Raw genomic sequence first — 14230 nt, 5'->3', positions numbered from 1 at the left:
TAGTTTCTAAATTATATCCCAGATTTGATAAGTAGAATTCTTTGTATAAGTTAATGATTGAATCTGACCTTCTTTTTGATTGTCTGCCTTGTTTTGTTTCTACTTCTCTAATTGGGAAAGCAACTTGCTTTGTCAGTCTCCATCACTAGTAATGTTCTGCTTCTATGCTTTTCTTTTTATGCAAGATTTCTCTGACATTATTTGGGTACTATATGTGGATTCCCTATCATTTACTATATTCCTTTGTTGGGGCATATAATGACCTAATTTAGAAAATATTCTATATCAAATTGTTTTTCTAACAACTTTCTATTTATCATTATATTACCCACCCCCTAACATAGCCTATTTGAATAGTGTATCTGGATTCTCAGCATTAACATCTGGTTCTCTCTGTTGGGCAGACACTAGATTGTCACATCCCAAAGTGCCAAGTATGTATGATACCTTTACAAAAGTATATTCAAGTGACAAATAAAAAATTATTTCAGTATAGAATGTTTGTACCTCCAGTTTGAAAACAATATTTTGTCTCACATTTAATATGGATATTGAGCAGTAAGAGACGAACAACATCTATAAGAATCATTTGTATCTGAACATTGATCTTCTCTTTTGGTCAGGGAATAGGACAAAGAGGGAGAATGTCTTGTAACCCATAGCTTTTTATCTATAAAAATGGACTGCTATTATGAAAAGACCTAGCTACAATTTTGAATGTAAGTCAAACTATTACATTAATAAGATGTCAGATATTAAGATTATATGATATTCTTTGTTGATGAGGGAGTAGGAGAGCTATAGCAACACCTTGCAGCCGATAATCAATTCTCCCACCATTTCATCCTGCACACATGCACATGTACTCTGGCTCTGCAACAGTTGTGCTCACATTATTTGCAATTTGTCAGAATCAGTGTGACCCTGAGATTTGTTTATTAATCATGAATACTTTCCATCTCTAGCCACTAATTGTAATTTTTCGTTTGTTTGGCTCTGCCTAAATTGATTGTATAAATTTGCTAAAGCAAGGATAAATCAACTGTTGGAGAAAATATAAATGATTAAAGAAAATTTTATCTCACATATGTAAATAAAAATGATTACATTAAATATCATTTATTAAGATTCTCTTCATTGCCAGATAAAGTAGTTGGTGATTTTCTTATGTTATTTCAAATGGTCTTCACAACAACCTCATAAAAGAGATGTTCTTAGCTTTATGTTATACATGAGAAAACTGAGCTTCATAAAGCTTAATTACATTGTCCCCAAATCATGTGACAAATTAAAATTCAATTTTCTATTACTCCAAGATAACTACATTTTCTACTCTTCTCTGTTATTGTTTTCTACTCTCTGGTGTTATTCTACTCTCTTTTGTTATTGTTAGAGTCTAAGGGGTAGTTTATGAGAGCATTACAAACTAATTAAAATATCATAGTATAGTAAGAAAACTGATTTCCTATGAAGACATATCCAAAAAATTATCATTATAATAATCATAGTCATTTCTGGAGCCTATAAAATTAAAATTAAATGCTTCTTCCTTTACTAAAAATATTTTTAGAACTCTTCTTTCAGCAGTATATTCAGAAGCTCTTTACTAGTTACCAAATAAAATTTGTCTCATAGCAGTTTGTTTTGACCCAATTCATTGTTTTGCTCATTTGATAACTGACTTTCTTTTCTATAATCTTACATAGCTGTAATAGACTTTGGACGAGTCTGACTTGCCTTTCTGCAATGACCACAAATGAAATCCTCACAATAATAGCTTTCTTGTGAAGGATGGCTGAAACTCCTACTCTGCAGATACTCTTTTGGAAAAATAACTAAAGAAATAATTTAGGTGATATCAGCTTCCTAAAGAAATAGTAGCAGATTGAATGTGGTCTTGTGGGACATAAGAAGTGACAAATCTCAAAAGTGTTTGGGGCCAAGAATTGGAGAATGAAGCAATGAAAATTAATTGTAGGGAACCCCTTTGTGATTTTTTTTTTCAAATTTGTAAGATATAATTTAAATACAGTACAATTTTTGCTTTTAAAATGACTAGTTCGATGAGTTCTGGCAAAAGTGTACAATCAGGTAACCACCAACAAAATCATGGTATAAAACATTTTCATCACCTCTAAAAAACTTATGTGCCCAATTGTAGTCAATAGCTGTTCTCACTCCATGCCCTGGCAACCACTGATTTTGATAGTTAAAATATACAGAGTGCTTTCTCTGAAGTGTCTTTCTTTTATATTTGTCTCAGGTGTCTTGTTGTCTCTCTTGATCGTTCACTTTAAAAGTGAGAAAAAAACTTTCATGACCTATAGTGTATGCCTATGCTTTCTTTGATGTTTTTGTTAACAAAGATCACTTTGTTAATCACTTATTAATATCTTGCCAGAAACTATTTATTAAATGATTCTATCCTTAGAATTTCCTACCTAACACATTAAACCCAGTTAATTTTTCTTATTTGATACTCTTTGGGCTTCTTGGATCTGGTTGTCTTTTTCTTTCCCCTGGTTAAAAAAGCTTTCATCCACTATTTTTTTTAATAAGCTTTCTTTTTTCTTTTTTTTTAATTGAATGTACAACATAATGATTTGGTATTTGTATGTATTACAAAATGACCACCAAATAAGTCTAATTAACATCTGTCAGCAAACATAGTTACAAAATTTTATTTTCTTCTTGAAATAAGAACTTTTAAGATTAGCAACTTTCAAATATGCAGTAAGCTTTTTGTTCCTTTTTGTCTCTCATCTCTTTTTTTTTTTAACATCTTTATTGTAGTATAATTGCTTTACAAGTGTTTAGTTTCTGCGTTATAACAAAGTGAATCAGCTATACGTATACATATATCCCCATATCTCCTCCCTCTTGCATCTCCCTCCCACACTCCCTATCCCACCCCTCTAGGTGGTCACAAAACACCGAGCTGATCTCCCTGTGCCTTATGCAGCTGCTTTCCACGAGCTGTCTATTTTACATTTGGTAGTGTATATATGTCCATGCCACTCTCTCACTTCGTCCCAGCTTACCCTTCACCCTCCCCATGTCCTCAATCCCATTCTCTATGTCTGCATCTTTATTCCTGTCCTGCCCCTAGGTTCTTCAGAACCTTTTTTTTTCTAGATTCCATATATATGGGTTAGCATACGGTATTTGTTTTTCTCTTTCTGACTTACTTCACTCTGTATGACAGACTCTAGGTCATCCACCTCACTACAAATAACTCAATTTTGTTTCTTTTTATGGCTGAGTAATATTCCATTGTATATGCATGCCACATCTTCTTTATCCATTCATCTGTCGATGAACACTTAGATTGCTTCCATGTGTGGCTATTGTAAATAGTGTTGCAATGAACATTGTGGTACATGACTCTTTTTGAATTATGGTTTTCTCAGGGTATACGCCCAGTAGTGGGATTGCTGGGTCATATGGTAGTTCTAATTTTAGTTTTTAAAGGAACCTCCATACTGTTCTCCATGGTGGCTGTATCATTTTACATTCCCACCAACAGTGCAAGAGGGTTTCCTTTTCTCCACACCCTCTCCAGCATTTATTGTTTGTAGATTTTTTGATGATCTCATCTCTTTCAGGAACCCTTATAGTTCATACATTAGGCTGCTTAATAGTGGCCCTTAAGTCCCTTAAACTAACTTTACTCTTTTTCATTTAAAAAAATTCTTGCTCCTGTGATTGAATAAATTCCACTGCCCTGTCTTCGAGTTTGCTGATCCTTTCTTCTGCTTGTGTAGTTTTCCATTGAACCCCTTTATTGAGGTTTTCAGTTCAGTTATTGTGTCTTCAGCTCTATGATTTCTATTTGGCACTTTTTCATATTTCTGTTGAAATTCTCACTTTTCATGCATTGCTCTCCTGACCTGAATGAGCATCTCTCTGACCATTATTTTGAACTCTCCATTGATAGGTCAATCACTTATCTCTGTTTCATTAATATCAGTTTCTGGAGATATAACTTGTTCTTTTGTTTGGACATATTCCCCTATTTCTTCCTTTTTTTTTTTTTTTTTTGACTCTCTGTGTTTGTTTCTGTGCGTTAGATAAGACAGCACCACTTCTCCCAGTCTTAACAGAGTGATCTTATGTAGGAGATGAACTTCATCTATCAGCCTGGCTCCAGCTCCTCATTGCCTCTCAAACCTTTGTGAGGGTCCAAGCTGAAGATTTTGTTCTTATTTACTTCCAGTAATTGAGGGAGTTTCAAGACAGATCAGGGTCTCAAAGGGGAGGATTGCAGTCAGCACCTAGATGCAGGGTTTTAGAAGCTGGACCCTCAGGCTCCAGGTGGGAAAATATTTAATCAAATTCCTTACAGGGAGAATCCAAGAGATGGACATTTTTGGCTGTGCCCTTTACAGTGAGCTCTGGATGCATAATTATAGTGAGTGCTTACACACCCATGAGAAGCTGCTGCTTTATTTCCTATAGTCCTGTGGAACTAATGCGTGCAAGCCTGTTGGCTGTTAGAGCTAGGTGATTTAGGGGTCTGTCCATTAGATGGTAACTGTAACATTTGGGGCACTAGATTTGTGGACAGGCTCTTTCCAGGCAAGTGCTGATGACTTGGTTTTGTTGTTGGGGTCAGCTGGAGGGAAAAGGTGGGGGAAGTGCTGATTAGCTCTTTGGGACTCCCCGAGATCACAGTCATCACCTGGTTGTGTGCTAATTAGAACTCAGACCTTCAAGCAGCAGCTTGTAAAGTATGTAATCAAACCCCTTCTAAGGAAATACTAAGAGATGGATGTTTTTGCCTGATCCTTCTGCACTGAGCCCCGGGGGCACAGCTATATAGAGTACTCGTGCATCTATTAAGAAATATTTCTTTGTCTGCTGTAGCCCTGTGGGTCTTCTGAATGCAAATCATGTTGGCTTTCAGAGCTAGGCAGTTTGGGCACCCATCCATTAGCTTGCAGCCGTAAAAATTGGGCACTAGGCTCCTCAGAGAGAAACTGAGAGCTGGTGGTTGCCTCCCAATTGTATGGCACTGTGCCAAGGGTGGGGTTTATGGAGAATGTATGTGTATTATTAGCCTTTTCTACCTGATATAGGTGGCCATTTTCTCAGTTGCCCAAGTTATAGGATTCTCTCAGATTATAACTGGATTTATCTCAGAAGGAATTGCTCCATGTATAGTTCTGTATTTGGTGTGTCTGTGGAAGGAGCAAAGGACAGAGGCTTCTATGTCACCACCTTGGTTTTCATTGTCTCATCTACAGTTACTAATAATAAAAAATCATTATATAGAAATTTTAATAAAATTACCATGAAATCCCAAAACATACCTATTAAGTTAATTTATATTTCCAGTCCCAATAGCTTGGCAATCTTCCCACCCTTAAGTATTTTAAATAAATTGTGGAAATAATAAAGAACATTATTTTACATAGCTTTAGTGTTTTCATTTTTGTTGATAGACTAAGTTCCATAAGGAACATAATTTCCATGTATCCCCACTTAAACCACATAGAAGGCTAACAAATATTTGTTGAATGAATATGGGCTATGTCAATTTATGGAGATTATTAAAATGTAACAATAGCTGAATATATTACTTAAATGTAATAAATTTTTGGTTTATTGCATAAAGCTTAAAGGTGATTGAATGTTTAAAATTATATGCAGCACCTTTTTCTAATGATACTTGTAAATTAAGTAGAACGCCTTCCTGTAATTATTTCAGGGCAAAATAATTTAAGGAGATTATGAGGATAGAAAAAAATTAACCAAAATAAACTGATTATATATGTGTGTCAAGTATTCTAAATGAAAGCTATTAAAGTTTTAAGTCTCTTCTTTCCATTTGCTTTAAGTTAGTGTAACTATCTACTTAGAAAACCTTCCTATTACTTCCCAGCATACTTAGGAAAAAAGTTCAAACATTTTACTGTGAGAATGGAGGTTCTACAATATCTTCCCTACTTCATTGGCTTTATTTCCAACATTCTCCCTACCCTCCTACATCAACCTTGTGTAAACACACTTCAGTTTTCTATGCCTTAGATTTCCAAAATTATGTTTGCCTCAGGACCTTTGAATTTTTGTTCCATGTGCCTAGAATCCTCTTTTCAAGAAAATTCTATGGAATAGGCCCCTTTTTTCCTCATTGAAGTGTCTTTTTATATGACAGTGTTCTTCTGGAATACTTCCTTGACCCTTTCCAGGTAAAATTGGCACCGTGTCTCTCAAATTCATTCTCATTTACCTTGGTGTATTTTTTAAAATAAAACATCAGCACCTGAGGTTACATTATATATTTATTGCTTATTTGTTTAAGATTCCTTTTCCCATTAGAATGTAAGCATTTTGGGGTCAGGAATTTAGACATTTCAGAGCTTTAACAGCAGCACTTACAAATATGCATATTACATGGGAAACAGTTATGTGAAAAGTGGTTAATGGAAATTTTTAATAATATTGAATTGCAATTATAATTAAAATATATTTGTTTTTGTTTTTGTATTCACCCTTTATGGATTTATTTGCATATTAAATAAGATATTAAAAGAAGGAAAAAATAGCAGTGCAAGCATAAGTATATACACATATTTTATAATTGTTATTTTATATTTTATACTCATTATTTAAAAGGATAGTCTTAAGAAAGTTTACTACTCAGAGATATGTCCACATTTTTAGTAATGAAACTTTTTTCCTTTTCCGTTATAGTTTATTACAAGATATTGAATATAGTTCCATGTAGCACCTTGTGATTGAAACTTTAATTTAAAATAAAGCTATTTTAATATTTATACAATCTCTGATGATTTTTTTTTTTAATTTTATTTATTTATTTATTTTTGGCTGTGTTGGGTCTTCGTTTCCGCACGAGGGCTTTCTCTAGTTGCGGCGAGTGGGGGCGACTCTTCATCGTGGTGCGCAGCCCTCTCACTATCGTGGCCTCTTGTTGTGGAGCACAGGCTCCAGACGTGCAGGCTCAGTAGTTGTGGCTCACGGGCGCAGTTGCTCTGTGGCATGTGGGATCTTCCCAGACCAGGGCTCTAACCCCTGTCCCCTGCATTGGCAGGCAGATTCTCAACCACTGCGCCACCAGGGAAGCCCTCTGATGATTTTTTTACTTTTATGTATTAATCATATTTCAGTTTATTAAAATCTTTAACAAGATAATTTGTATCACAGGACTCATTTGACAAATGTGCATAGCCTGTAGAAAGCCCTTTGACCATTGCCAAGAGAGAGTGAATTTGAAAGATGCTGTGTTATGGAATAAAGAAGAATAATTCTTGGCATCTCAGTGTATGGAATAAGATAGGAAACATTTATTTGATGCCATATGGTCATTTGGCCGTTAAAATTTTTAAACAGGTAACGGAGCATCAACCTATGTGAGGCAAAAACTAATAGAATTGCAAAGAGAAATAGCTGGATCCATTATCACAGTTGAAGACTTCGAGGCTCCTCTATCAAAAATCAACAGACCCAACAGGCAGAAAATCAGTAAGGACACAACGTCAGCTCTCCATATTCACAGATTCTGCAGCCAAGGATTCAATCAACCATGGATTTAAAATTCCAGAGAGTTCCAAAAAGCAAAATATGAATTTGCAACTATTTACACAAGATTTACATTGTATTAGGTATTATAAGTAATCTAGCGATTATTTAAAGTATACAGGAGGAGGTATGTAGATTATATGCACATATTAAGGGACTTGAATTTTTTTTAAGGGACTTGAATATCCATGGATTTTGGTATTTGCAGGAGGTCCTGGAAACAATATCAGGTGCAACTGTAGTTGAACTCAACAGCACCAGCAATCTACTAGATATAACTGACATCTGTAGAATACTTTATCTAACAACAGCAGAACACATATTCTTCTCAAGCTAGCATGGACATTCACCAAGGCAGAGCATATTCTAGGCCATAAAACACACCTTACCAAATTTAAAACAATAGAACTAATACAATATCTGCCCTTATATCATAATGGATTTAAACTAGAAGTCAGACAACTGGAAAATTCCAAAATATATGGAGATGAAACCGTACAGTTCTAAGTAACACATGGGTAAAGAGGAAACCTCAATAGATATTTTTAAATATTTTGAACTAAATGAGAATGAAAATATAACATCAAAATTTGTGGGATGCAGTGAATGCAGTACTTGGAAATTTATAGCATTGAATACATTTATGAGAAAAGAAGAAAGATCTAAAATCAAGAATCTAATATTCTACCTTAGGAAATTAGAAAATGAAGAGCAAACTTAGTCCTAAGTAAATAGAAGAAAAGAAATAATAAGGGTAGAACAGAAATCTGTGAAATTGAAAACAGGGAAATCAGGGAATTCCCTGGCAGTCTAGTGATTAGGACTCTGTGCTTTCACTGCCGAGGGTGCGGGTTCAATCCCTGGTTAGGGAGCTAAGATCCTGCAAACTGCATGGCCCGGCCCCAAAAAAAAAAAAAATCAGCAAAACTAAGAGCTGTTTTTTTGAAAAGATCAATAAAATTGGTGAGTCACTAGCTAACTAAGAGAAACAGAGAGAGGAAACAAATTACTAATTATCAGAAATAGAGGAGGGGACATCACTATAGATTCCATGGACATTAAGAAAATAATAAAGGAATACTATGAACAGCTTTATGCCCACAAATTGGATAGCCTAGATAAAATGAGCCTTGAAAGATACTATCTGCCAGAACTCACACAAGAAGGAACCATCTGAATTGGCCTATATCTATCAAAGAATAGGATCAACAATTAGTAACCTTCCAAAACAGAAAGCACCAGGCCCAGCTGTGCTTATAAGTAAATTCTACCAAATATTAAAGGAAGAAATTATACCAATTTTCTACAATTTATTTCAAAGAATAGAAGCAGAAGAAATACTTTCTAACTCATTCTCTGAGGCCAGCATTTAATACCAAAACCAGACAAAAACTTTACAAGAAAAGAAAATTACAGACGAGCATGTCTCATGAACAGAGATGTACAAAATCCTCTACAAAATATTAGCAAATTGGGGCTTCCCTGATGGCGCAGTGGTTGAGAGTCCGCCTGACGATGCAGGGGACGCCGGTTCGTGCCCCGGTCCGGGAAGATCCCACATGCCGCGTAGCAGCTGGACCCGAGAGCCATGCCCGCTGAGCCCGCGTGTCTGGAGCCTGTGCTCTGCAATGGGAGAGGCCACAACAGTGAGAGGCCCTCATACCGAAAAAAAAAAAAAAATTAGCAAATTGAATCCAAAAATGTATAAAAACAATTATACACCATGACCAAGTGAGATTTAGCCCATGTATGCAAGGCTGCTTCAACATTTGGAAATCAGTTAATATAATCCATTACATCAACAGGCTAAAAAATAAATTAGAAAATCACATGATTATCTCAGTACATACAGAAAAAGTTTTGACAAAATCTAATACTCATTTATGATAAAAACTCTCAGTAAACTAGGAACAGAAGGGGACTTCCTCAAGATAAAGCATATTTACAAAAAACCTACACCTAATATCATACTTAATAGTGAGAGACTGAAAGCTTTTCCTCTAATATCAGGTACAAGGCAAGGATGTCCCGTCTCACCACTTCATTTCAACATCATACTGGAATTTCTACCTAATGCAGTAAGACAAGAGAAGGGAATAAAAGTTATACAGATTAAAAAGGAAGAAATAATCTGTCTTTGTACTTGGATGACATGATTGTCTATGAAGAAAATCTGAAAGATTTGACCAAAAAAAAAAAAAAAAAGCCAGAACACCTTCTGGAACTAGTAGGTGATTAAAGCAAGTAAGTTCATGGGTTACAAAGTCAATATAAAAGGTCAATCACCTTTGCTATATAGCAGCAATGAATAAGTGGAATTAGAAATTAAAAACACAATACCACTTGCATTAGCACCCCTAAAATGAAATACTTAAGTATGTATCTAACAAAACATATACAAGTTTTATATGAGATAAGCCACAAAATCCAATACTGAAATTAAAGAAGACCTAAATATTGCCATTCTAGAAAATGTCCCTACTACTTGAGAAGTACTCCAGCAATTTGTTGATAAGAATGGACACATTGTAAACTTGTGTACAATGTAATATCAAGTGCTATCATTCAACAACAAGATTCAACTAATATTAATTTACTATCTGCTATCTGCCAGGAATTGTGCTAGGTAATGGGAATAGAGCAGCAAAGCAAATACAACATTCCTGCTCTCCTCCAATAAATATTCCAGTGTTCATGGGAAAGACCAACTTGAAACAAATGATTGTATAAAGTCAAAATGTCTGCTAGTGTAAAGTTTTACAAAGAACAATACAAATGATCAATTATGAAAAATGTGAAAAGGGCAGCACTATTTTATATGGGGTGGTGAAGCACCAGAGACACTGGAAACTTTGGATAGAGATCCATCCAAGAAGAGTGAGGAGAGTGCCTTGCGAATATCTGGGGAAAAGGGTATTGGAGATGGAGTGAATAGTCCCTGAGGTAGGCATGTGCTAGGCTTGTCTAATAATGGGGAGACCAGTAAAATTGAACAGAATAAAGAGGGTGGAGAGTGAGAAATGATGTAAACATACCCAGGGACTATATCATAAGTGACAGTATACACCATAGTGATTTCTTCGGGTTCTACTGTGTGAGATGAGGGGTAAAGTCAAAGTCTCCCTGCTGGGACTTGCAGTTTTAAAAATATGTCTCTGTTGTATGAAGAAAGGACTATAGGGGAGCAAGTATAAATGCAGAGAGAACACTTATGAGGTAATTTGAATTATCTGTTGAAGAGATTATGGGGTCAGAATATAGGTGCAGAAAGTGAAAAGAATTTGCTTTCATCATATATTCAAAAGAAGAGTTGACAGATTTGTTAGTGGATTGGAATTGGTGTCTGACAGATAGGAGTCAGAATGTAACTACCAAAGTCTTTGACCTGAGTAACTGAAAGAATGATTGTTTTGTAATTAGATGGAGTATAGGGGAACAAGCAAAATCTGTGAAAGTGGTGGGCAAGAAACAAGAATTAGTACTTGGAAATATTAATTTTGTGATGCTTATTAGATATCCTGGTGGAAATGTTGAGCTGGCAATGTAAATATTCATGTTTTTAATTTATGGATTTTTAAATATATATTATTACTGCTGCTTTGGAGATAATTAATTTTTTCACTTAATGTAAAATAATATCTTATTTAAACATGACCTTGACCATCCAGAATGTGTATTTTCTTATCTTGAACATAAATTGCAGCTTATTTTATGGCTGTTTTCCAGGTTACCAGGATAATGCTTATGTAATACTTGGGATTCACCATGAGAAATACACCGAAGAAATGGACAATGTGATGCCTTTATCTAACCAAGGTAAAAAAATAATAAATAGACTATTGCTGTTTCAGACACTCTGTGGTCAATATTAGCTGAAAAATATATTTTATCTCAAAAACTAAATAATATATATTTGTGTGGGGTGTTCGTGTGTGTGTGTGTGTGAATTTATTCTAAATAGAAAAACTTGAAAATAAATGTTTTTTAGGAATATATCACTGAATGGAATTGAGTTGGTTTTAGGAGTAGAAGGATGATTCCAGTGTTCACCCTTTCATATATTACCTTTTCTACTTGACTAGGAATTAGAGTGAATCATATTCTTATAGGGATTATAGAAATTCATCTACCAAGTTCTTGGTGGAAGTTTTTAGTAAGTTGTGGGCATATAAGGGAAATTCGTCATTTCAGAAAAATAAGTGGCAGGAAAGAAGACATGGTAGTTGATTATTCATATAATATTACAGGTAGCATCTTAAGATTATGATAGTGACAATACCCGCTTTATAAATGAACCTAGTCCTGCTTTTATTACTTTTGGCCATAGCAACCTGAGATATAGACATTAGCACTGACTTGAATGATCTCTCTGAGAAAAAGGTACTAATCAATATTTTCTTTTTAAGAGAATAAGAAAAAGGTCTTAGAATGCTTCCAAGTCAAATGTAATTCCTTTATTTGGCTCTAATGCATCTATAGGAACAGGGATATGGAGGAATAGGGAGTGGCATAGACCCTAAATAACCTTTGTGAAAACTTATGTCTTGGGGTGGGTCCAGACAATTATCATAGGAGAGGTCTTATAATTAATGGCATGTGCTGCTTGGGAGTGCTTCCAAGTCCCTATCTGTAAACTTTGTGTTTGTGATTTAAGGTTGGTTGATGAACCACAAAACAAGTTTTTAGAATGTTTCCTTGTTATTTTCTCGTATAATTATCAGTATCATCATGGCAGTATCTAATTTAATGTTTTACATTGCAGATGTATTTCAGAAACTTGAATTAGTAGATTTTCTGTTCACTCAACTGGGAAAATAGCCAAAGTTTATTATATTGTTTTCAATTCTAAATGATATATAGGCATACTTTTGTATATCTATGTCTTCTTTGATTATTGGGGATGACATTCCTAACCATTGCTTTTGGCATTCAATAAGATGTAGGGAAATACACACTCAAATAATAATGAGCCCTTAATTTTTTTTTGTTCAAATGATGATTTTATTTTTACAGTTCAAATTACAATTATTTGAATAGACTGTATATTATACATAATAAGCACCTACATATGGCCTTCTAGATTACTAACATATTAATATGATTTGAAACCTTAAGTTATTATGAGGGCTGTGACTTGCATGTGATACTAAGAAAGACACTAGAGCATATCTATGTTGAGCTTCAGTTAAAACTGTGCCCTTTACCCAGAGAACATTCCCACTACGGTCTTTTAGACCATTAGCATAGGCAGTGATTAATATGACACTGTAAATGATTAAGCAGGTGGCAAATATTAAGTAGCTTTGCAGGATTTAACTCAATTGTAGAAATACAAAACCCCAAATAGAGTTCCTTAATGACGTCTCAGTAATTGTGCTAAGTGACTAATACAGTACTATCTTTCAAATTAAATTCAGGTGTGAAAACATATGAACATTTACTAGCTTTAAATATCTCCTTCGGATTTAGTGTTTGTTCCATTTATTTATTTTTTTTCTGCAAAGGAAATAATCATTATACCTTCTCATAACATTTTCTTGCTTTCAAAATTATAGACGCAAAATGTAATATATCAAACTACAATGCTTCCTTCCTTCTTTACTTCCTTCCTCTATTCATCCCTCTTTTCCTTCTTGCCTTCTTTCTATTTCTGCCTTGTTCTTCCTTTAGTAAATTACAGCATTCTGGTGAATATGAAAATGTATCCCATTTCAGTTTTAATTTTTACTCCTTAGCTTGTAGTGAGTTAAACTATCTTTTTAGCATTTTCTACCCATTTTCCTCCTCTGTAAATTACTTGTTCACATCTTTGCCTTTGGTCACAATGAGATTTTTGTTGATTTTATATGGATTTGTAAAAGGTCTTTCTCTACTTTGTATATTATCTTTGTTCAGTTTATGTAGCAAATGTCTTTTCCTCAATGTTGACTTATTACATTATTTGTTTTATAATGTCTTTTTCATACAAAAGTTTTAATACAGTAAGATTTATTAGTTCTTTGTGCATAATATCTGTGTCATCTTGTTTCAGAAGAGTTGTCTATCCTTGAGGTCTATAGGAAGTCCCTACATTAGAAATATGGGTTTGTTGCATTTTATAATTCTAGGGTTTTTCAGTAGAAGATTTCAGGGCTTCTAAGTCCACAGTATTTTTGTAATAAAATGTCTTGGAATCTAAATTAAAAATATTCTTCATTATAAATTACTCTTGACTGTAAAGGAAAGTGTTAAGCCTTTTATTTTAGGGAAAAGACATAGAGGTTTATAATTTGACACGATTATATGTATTTTTCCTTTACATAATACATATAATACTGTAGAAGAAATATATGCCAGTTAAGCTATTTCTCCTGGCAAAGCATATGAACTTTGCTGAAACATTGCATTTTATTAGCAAACTCTCATCTTTGAAACAGAGGTTTTACCTCACATTCTGATAAACTATTATAGAGTTTGAAGTCAGCATTAGTCTCAAGGCTTAAAACATTTGCCAATTAATTAAATCCTACTTTGAGTATTTTTTTCTTTCTAGATTAAACTAAGAACACATTAAGACAATTTAAAAATTCTCACTATCCTGTTTATTTGGAAAATACTGAAATAAATTGAATATTCACTGAAAAACAATTTAATATATTTAAACAACAAAAATGCAGAAGTATCATATGTGAAATATTAATCATATGTG

This window comes from Aethalodelphis obliquidens, unplaced genomic scaffold (genome assembly GCF_003676395.1).
Source record: "Aethalodelphis obliquidens isolate GAN/ISIS:26980383/991018 unplaced genomic scaffold, ASM367639v1 scaffold15, whole genome shotgun sequence".
Classification (NCBI taxonomy): Eukaryota; Metazoa; Chordata; class Mammalia; order Artiodactyla; family Delphinidae; genus Aethalodelphis; species Aethalodelphis obliquidens.
Note: the sequence above shows the minus strand (reverse complement) of the source record.